This window comes from Fukomys damarensis, unplaced genomic scaffold, assembly GCF_012274545.1.
Source record: "Fukomys damarensis isolate Sample0158 unplaced genomic scaffold, DMR_v1.0_HiC HiC_scaffold_16, whole genome shotgun sequence".
In the NCBI taxonomy this organism is placed as follows: Eukaryota; Metazoa; Chordata; class Mammalia; order Rodentia; family Bathyergidae; genus Fukomys; species Fukomys damarensis.
Window position 1 is genome coordinate 100,654,522 of NW_022900928.1, and position 7,526 is coordinate 100,662,047.

Here is a 7,526-nt window from a genome sequence, read left to right on the forward strand (position 1 = left end):
CCTTTCCTGAGGTATAATAACATAACATCTTTTCCATAAAATCATAGTATTAAGGACTGTGGAGGTTCACCAGTCCCATTAAATCCTTGTTCTGGATAAAGAAGGGAAACTTTTTGCTTTTTGGAATGAAATTTCCACTTTTGCACCGAGACACATCCTGGAGTTTTCTCTGCTGCTTCAGTGTCAGGGTCCCAATCCAGTCTCCTCAGTGGAAACCCAGAATCAAGCTGTTCAGGGTTAGTGGTGGGTCTATAAATGTACCTGTAACCATAAGTAGGTGGAGCAGAAGAGAGGGGAGAATACCTGGACCAAAGGGTTATCATCATAAAAAATATGCTGGAAAACCTGCATGGTCAAACAATATAAATACATTTTGTATACCAGAAAGGTAGCGATAATAACTGTTATAATTATATGAAATCTTATGTCCTGTAATGTAGCTTTGTATCAACAGGATCTTCCTTTTTACAGAAAATATTATATTTTGAAGATAACCATCATAAACATGTTACAATAACATGTTTAGAATTCAGCCTTTTGATTATAACAAATGTAAACATTTTAACAACATATTTAACAAGGCATATCTTTTATAAGGCTATGAAAATTATTTGGGCGGCTCCCATTAGTGAACAAAGATCAGAATAAATTTTCTGAGCAGCTGCTTCTTTATTTACCAACAGGAGTGTATCCAAACTTAAAGGTTTATATTCAATTATCTTTTAATTTTTTTATTTGATCCTATAAAGCCAGGTTGTATAAATCAACAATTTGTATTTGATGTCATTTTGATCAAAAACAATCAGACAAACACTTTTGAACACTTAGACAGACAAACATATAAAACAGTTTAAACTAGAGTGCACTCAGATGGTTTTGGCCAATTGAATTATAAAATCTTTTTGTTATGACTAGTCAAAATTTTTGCAGGTCAAAATTAACAGATCTCTTGTAGAATTAGGGTTAAAGGAATGAAAACTCTTCTTGACTATAAATGTAAACCTTTTATAACTTGAAACCAACAAGCAAACATAAATAAATCATTTCCACACACCTTCTCTACATATGTAGGCCTTCTGGTCTTGTATATCTTTCTTTACCTGTTTTTAACAAGATGAACATACAAAAACCTTTCATGTCAAAAAGTATAACTCTTACTTATAGCTTTCCTAATATTTTTCTGCCTCATTTACTATTATCCTTTTATAACAAACTTCACTTTAAAGTGTCCTTTTTCTGTTTTCAGATTGTTACATCTTCAAATTTGACTGGCTGCCAATAGAACACTATTAACCTTGAATATTTAGAAAAGAGCAAGTTAACCCTATAATCACAGTTTAAGAATTTATAATGCACAAGAAGTGTTACCAAAACTAAATAGTTTTTACTAGCAGTTGACTGTCACAGAGCAGTTTGATCAACTCCTAGGCTGGGTTGTTTTGAAATTTCTTTAATTATGGGGAATCCCAGGTCAGCTGCAGTCTGACGGACCTCCTGGAAATGGTTTAAAATCAAAGTGGGGGGGTAGATGAGCTCCCTCCCATTTTATCAGAAAATTCAATATAAGCAAACAGACAAACACGGGAGCAAAAGAGGCCAAACAGAATGTAAGACAAAGGCTTACGAAAACCACACCAAAGAAGAGCCAGAGACTGTTGGGGAATCCCCTTAATCTCTTCTTCTGAAACCAGAAGAACTCTCTCTCTTTTGACCAGAGGGTCTTGAAAAGGGGAAAAAAAATCAACCTCCCTCCCCATAAACAGAGAGACAGAGTTCCTACCAGAGGGGCAAAGGACCTCTCCGGCCCCTGCAGCAGGGAGTGCACTAGCACGTCTGCCTGGACCTGCTTCCCTGCCTCCAAAATGATCCGGATCACAAATTACCAATTCAGACATTAACAGGAAAAGAAAGACACAGAAGCAAAGAAAAGGAAACCAAGGACAAACTATTTCTACAAATTCTAAAAAATTACACAATTGCTGGTGCCCTACTCTAGCACCACCGACACACAATAAATCTTTAAGCATATGTACAAAAAGCATGCAACTATTGCTGGCTCCCATATTTAATATTTACAAGAAAATTCACTGCTCCTTACCTTTTCATTGAGGCCTTGTTCTTCTCTGCGGTGTCCTTCACTGGATCCCTCGATACTCAGGTCGCTGTTCAGGTGCCACTTGTGGTGGTCCAGCTGTCACAACACAAACATGCCTGAGTTGGGGAGTGAGGATTGAGAAAGGAAAGAACACTCACGCCTGAGTGGAGACCAAGAGAAGTCTGATTTATTTCACAGAAACAGCTCCTTTTAAAGGCACATCAACAGGAAGCACCTGACTCCTACAGATAACGTCAGATCTTTAACAGGAAACACCTGACTCCTACAGATAATGTCAGATCTTTGGCTATCTCTTCAAGTTTCTCTCATGCAGAGTCAAAAACAAGTTTAACACATGCAGTCGTTAAAAAGGAACAAATGTTAACAAATGCTAATTAGAAACATCCTGACCACATTGTGTCAAAGCCTTGATTATAAAGAAAGAAGTTATCTTTCAAATGTCAAATGTCAGTGGGTCATGACTGGCTCCCACAAATAGTCTTATTCTCCATCTCTCATCCCTGTTTTCTTCCCCATATTGGTTTAATTTCCAAGCAAGATTTCTCTATGTGCGGCCAAGATGGCCTCCTCAGCTCAGATTCTCAGGCCTTTTGCACCTGAATTCTAAGAATAAAACAAAGCCTCAGTCATTGTTCTTCCAGCAAAATCCCCATAACAGACTCTCACTGGCTTGGGTTTGGTCCTATTTCAATCCTTGAAACAACTCTTTGGTCAAGGAAATCAATGTTATAATAATCCAGGCCTGTGTCACATTTCCACTGCTGAAGCTAGGAAGACACTTCAGCTCCAAGAACATGGAGCATATGGACCAGGGAAGGGAGTTTTCCAAGAGAAAGTTGGGGTATAGGATGGCTAATTTTATGTATCAATCTGGATAGATCACAGTATCCAGAGAGTTGCTCAAATACTATTTGAAATGCTTCTGTCACTGTATTTTTATTTAAATCAGTAGACTTTGAATAAAGCAACTTCTTCTTCATATTATGGGTGATCATCATCAGACAGAGGAACTTTTGCCTGCAGACTGGCTTTAGACCTGACTTCCATCACAAAAATCTTTCCTAAATTAACTTGCTGGCCTCCCACTCCACAATCACATGAGCCAATCTCCTCTCTGTCTCTTTCTCTCCCTCCCTCTCCCCTCTCTATCTCTGTCTCTATCTCTCTCTCCCCCCTCCAACAGGATAGATAGATAGATAGATAGATAGATAGATAGATGATAGAGAGTTCAAAAATCTACTTATTGATATGTTTATTGTTACAGCAGATATTAAAAATAAAGCTATCTTCACTTTCAGTAGACACACGTACTCATAAATTCTCAATAATGCTTGTGGAAGAGTAAAGACATGATTCATCCAAGCTGATTCAGTAAGTATCTCTGAAACACAGTTTTCAATTTATTTGAAACAAGGAAGATAAAGTCTATTTAGAGATTTCATCCAACAAGGGTATAGATGGAAATAAACTAGAAAGTGACCCATGGATGACCAAATATCCATAAATAGCAAATAATAACTGATGGTGCCACCAAGCTGATGTCACTGAAGGGATCCCCAGCTGTGAATGAAGCTCAGTAGTGACCCCGAGGCACACTTAACTTGCTCTGAGGATTCTCAGAGCCAGTGAGTAATACTCATGCAGAGGCTTCTGGAAACTGTTGGCTGTTGTGATTTTCCTACTGGCAAAATCCTAGCCATTGTTTGAGTTTCTTTTACTTGAAAGTAGGATCCTTTTGCTAAACCATGGACAACACTCTTTGCAAGTGAGAGAACTGATATAAACATTTTGGATAGTATTTGGCCAGATTTTTCTCAGGTCTTTGGACAGGTCTCATGTATTCTAAATAAAACAATCTTAAAATCCTAGTCTATTTCCATTGATGACAAAAGCGCTGCACCATGAAGCTTGTTGCAAAGATTTCTCAAAGGTAGGAAAGTAAACAACACACCTCACCCACTATAATAGTAACAATAATAACAAATTTAATATTATACATAGACTGTCTTACCAAGGACACAATTTGTTTTTAATAAAAGTGCCAATTTCAGAAATTTTAAACTACTGACCTTCTGGTCTTGCCTCCAGTCCATGTCACAGAAAGTTGGCATCCAGGAACATGGCAGTGCCACCTTGCTCGAGCGAGCCAGCTACTCATAAACCTGCCCCCAGGGAAGCAGAGTGTAAACAGCACAGATTCCAAATGACTCTGGAGTGAAGCACACTTCTTATAATGAAAGCATAAATAAAGCACTGGGATGCAGACAAAGCAAGTCATGAAGGCTAGTACAACAAATCTGTCTAATTTGAAAGTAATTTTCCTATACTAAAAAATTGCAAGAGCCAGGGATATAGCCCACCAGTGCTACGCCTGCCTGGCAAGTGCAAGGTCCTGAGTTTGATCTCTGGTACTGAAAAAAAAATAAATAAATTCTAAAAGTGCAAAGGACTCACCCTAAATGAAATGTCACTGTTTACAAAAAATCATAGCTATAAAATGATCAAAATAGATAAAAATATAAATTAAAAAGTACACAATAAAGATAATAGAAAATGAAAGATGATTAAATAGAATATTAGAGAAAAGAATATAAAATGGCAATCTAAGACTATTGAAAAGAAAGGAGTAAGACAACATTAGGTAAAAGAATATTCTGCATGAATTAAATAGTGTGAGAATATGTATGTTAAGCATAATATAGCAAGAAAATGAGGTATGCCTATAGCTAAAAATCAATTCAAAGATGAGAAAGAAACAAAATTCGAAACAGTTTTACAGTCTGAAATGCTCCATGATTAATACCTCATCATGATTGGTACTATAAGTTAAAAGGTGAAAGTTCTCTACTCAATAAGGAAAGAAAGAAGTCATATGTTGAGGTTGTGAGGATCCATGGAAACAAATAAGAAAAACAAGGTATATATAGCATTCAGTACTAACCACAGTTGTGGGCATCCTCTGGGGGTCTTGGAACAGGTTCTCCATGTACAAACCAGGACCACTGTGGGTCTGAATAGATGCAGGAGGGCCACAGATCTGTACACACATTTCCAACTTTGAGTCACAACCAAAAGAATCATGTAGTGAATAGCACATACCACCAAAGCCAACTAACTTCTTGATAGACATATTAGGGAGGCAAATCAAAACTCACAGTGATCTGCCTGAAACTCTACCTGAAGGCTGGTAGCTGGCTGTGCCAGGTATGGTGGTGCACACCTGCAATCCCAGAACTTGGGAGGCTGAGGCAGGAGTATCGCTGTGAGTTCAAGACCAGCCTGGGCCACATAGTGAGTTCCAGGTCAGTCTCAACTACAGAGTGAGACCCTGTCTCAAACAAACAAAACAAAACAAAAATCCTAATTGCATTGTTAGCATGCACTTTCCATAGAGCTGGAGCTGGCAAAAGTGCATGCTAACAATGCAATTAGGATGTCTGTTTCATTTCAACCCCCCTCACTAGCTTGATTCTCTTATCTTTCTATTATTATTATTATTATTATTATTGTTGTTGTTGTTGTTGTTGTTGTTATTTATTTTATTGGTACATTTTGGGTGCACAATATAATGACACTCATCATTGGAAATTTGCACCTTCACATAATCTATCTTGGTTCTTATTTTTTCCCCAGTCCCCTGCCTTCCCTTCAACCCCTCCACCCCTCCCTATGTACAAAGACTTTGTTTCCATTTTTTCCTTTTCTCATATTTATTCCTTTCCCTTCTTTCCTTTCCCCTAACCCTCCCATTCCCCCTTCTCAGAACCCAAGTCTCTCAGTCTTCCAGTGCCTAAATAAGAGCAGCAAGGACAGGATAGTGAGCCACAGCCACAGGTTGCAGTGCACATGTGCAGGACACTAGGCATCCATCCCACTTGGCAGTGTTTTACAAAGGTGTGAGGTCTAAGGTCTAAGGACTTGTTTGGAATCGCTGGAAGGTCTGGAATTGCTGGAAGTGAGGTTTCTGGACCACATTACAGCCCTCAAAGGTTAGAAAGGTTAGAGATGCAGCCCAGGAACCTGCATTTTGAACAAGCCTCTTCCCACCCACACCTCAGCTGTATGCTATGCTTACCTGGCACAGAGATTTACTGACTGCAGGAAAATGGAATGAGAGCACATTAGGATCAATCAGCAAGAAGCCATACCCTAGGCAGAAGCCAAGATATAATACAAAGACAGAAGGAAAATCTACCAGCAATTGCAGATACACAGCATCAGAAAGATAACATGGGGTTCTTAATATATTTTCTGGGCTCAGGTAGAACCTCCCTGAAAGAGCTACAGTCCTCTCTCCCCTACAAGTGAGCCTCTGTAAGTTACTGAAGGAATGGTCCTCAGATAGATCACAGCTCCTCTCTAATTAAATTGTAAATCTTGTTTCAACTGTTTAAGTAAATCAAGGACATTAACATGCAGGATCTCTAATCTAGAGGAGAGCAGCTGTCTTAATCTTGAAAGAACACAGCACCCCAACAAAATCTACGTTGGTGTACAAGAGAGGAATCCTTGGTAGGTGAAGATGGGAGTCATTAGCTTGATAGAGTGCAGTTACATGTTGCTGGATCAATGTGTACTGAACAAACACGTTTCAGCAACAACCTAAGAGCCTTCTTTCCAAATTTAAAGCTGATGCAAAAGGTCACCTTGCTATTTATCTTCAATCCTGGGTTTGAATCTTTATTTCTTCTAAATATCTGAGTCCCCTACACTTTCTGAACTATAACATTGGTGTTTCTCAATCCACTGATTTCAATATACAATAATAGTCTGGAGTCACATATCTAAGAGATTCTTGAAAGTCAACTTGTTATTCCTTTACTTTAAGGAAAAGCACAGCCATAAATGTGTTTCCAAATATACCTCTACCTGCCATAACAGTTCATACTAGGGATTCAAATACAATGGCCATAAGACTACTTCTCTTACATATACACACACGAATGTCAATCTCCTATGCTGAAGAAAGAGGATTACAAGTATTAGTCTTGATAACAAATATTAGTCAAGGCCAATGCTCAAGTGTCGGGAGGTAGGCTGGGCCCCGATCCACCGCGGGAAGGAGAACCATGCCTGCTCCCGACCCAGCCACCATAGCTCTGGTAAAGCAGCCACACAGGCGCCCCTGAACCCCCATAAGCCTCTCCCCCCAGCACTCTCAGACCTCCTGACTGTGCCAGTCTTTGGACCCACTCTGCAAAGAGAGGTGGTCATCAAGGGTATTTTTCTGAGTTCCCAACTTTGAAAATCTTTAAAGAAAGGGCATGGGAAACCTGTAATAGAACGTTGTGGAGTTCAACCATTCAGAAGGATGAAGAACTCAATCTGGGCCTTGCAGCCCGAGGTCAGTCAGCATCAGGGGTTCAGCCATCAGCTAACTGAGATCAGGGATCTTGCATCTTCCCTCTGT

The 7,526-nt window shown here is 39.2% G+C and overlaps 1 long non-coding RNA gene across 1 annotated transcript; it reads right to left on the reverse strand.

The window, feature by feature from the left end:
* Positions 1-242: 242 nt before the first annotated feature.
* Positions 243-4,261, reverse strand: LOC104856674. Its single transcript, XR_778690.1, has 3 exons — positions 4,186-4,261; positions 2,099-2,191; positions 243-261 (listed from the first exon to the last, which is right to left on the reverse strand). It is a non-coding gene; the product is annotated as an uncharacterized LOC104856674 (long non-coding RNA).
* Between the last annotated feature and the right edge of the window lie 3,265 nt (positions 4,262-7,526).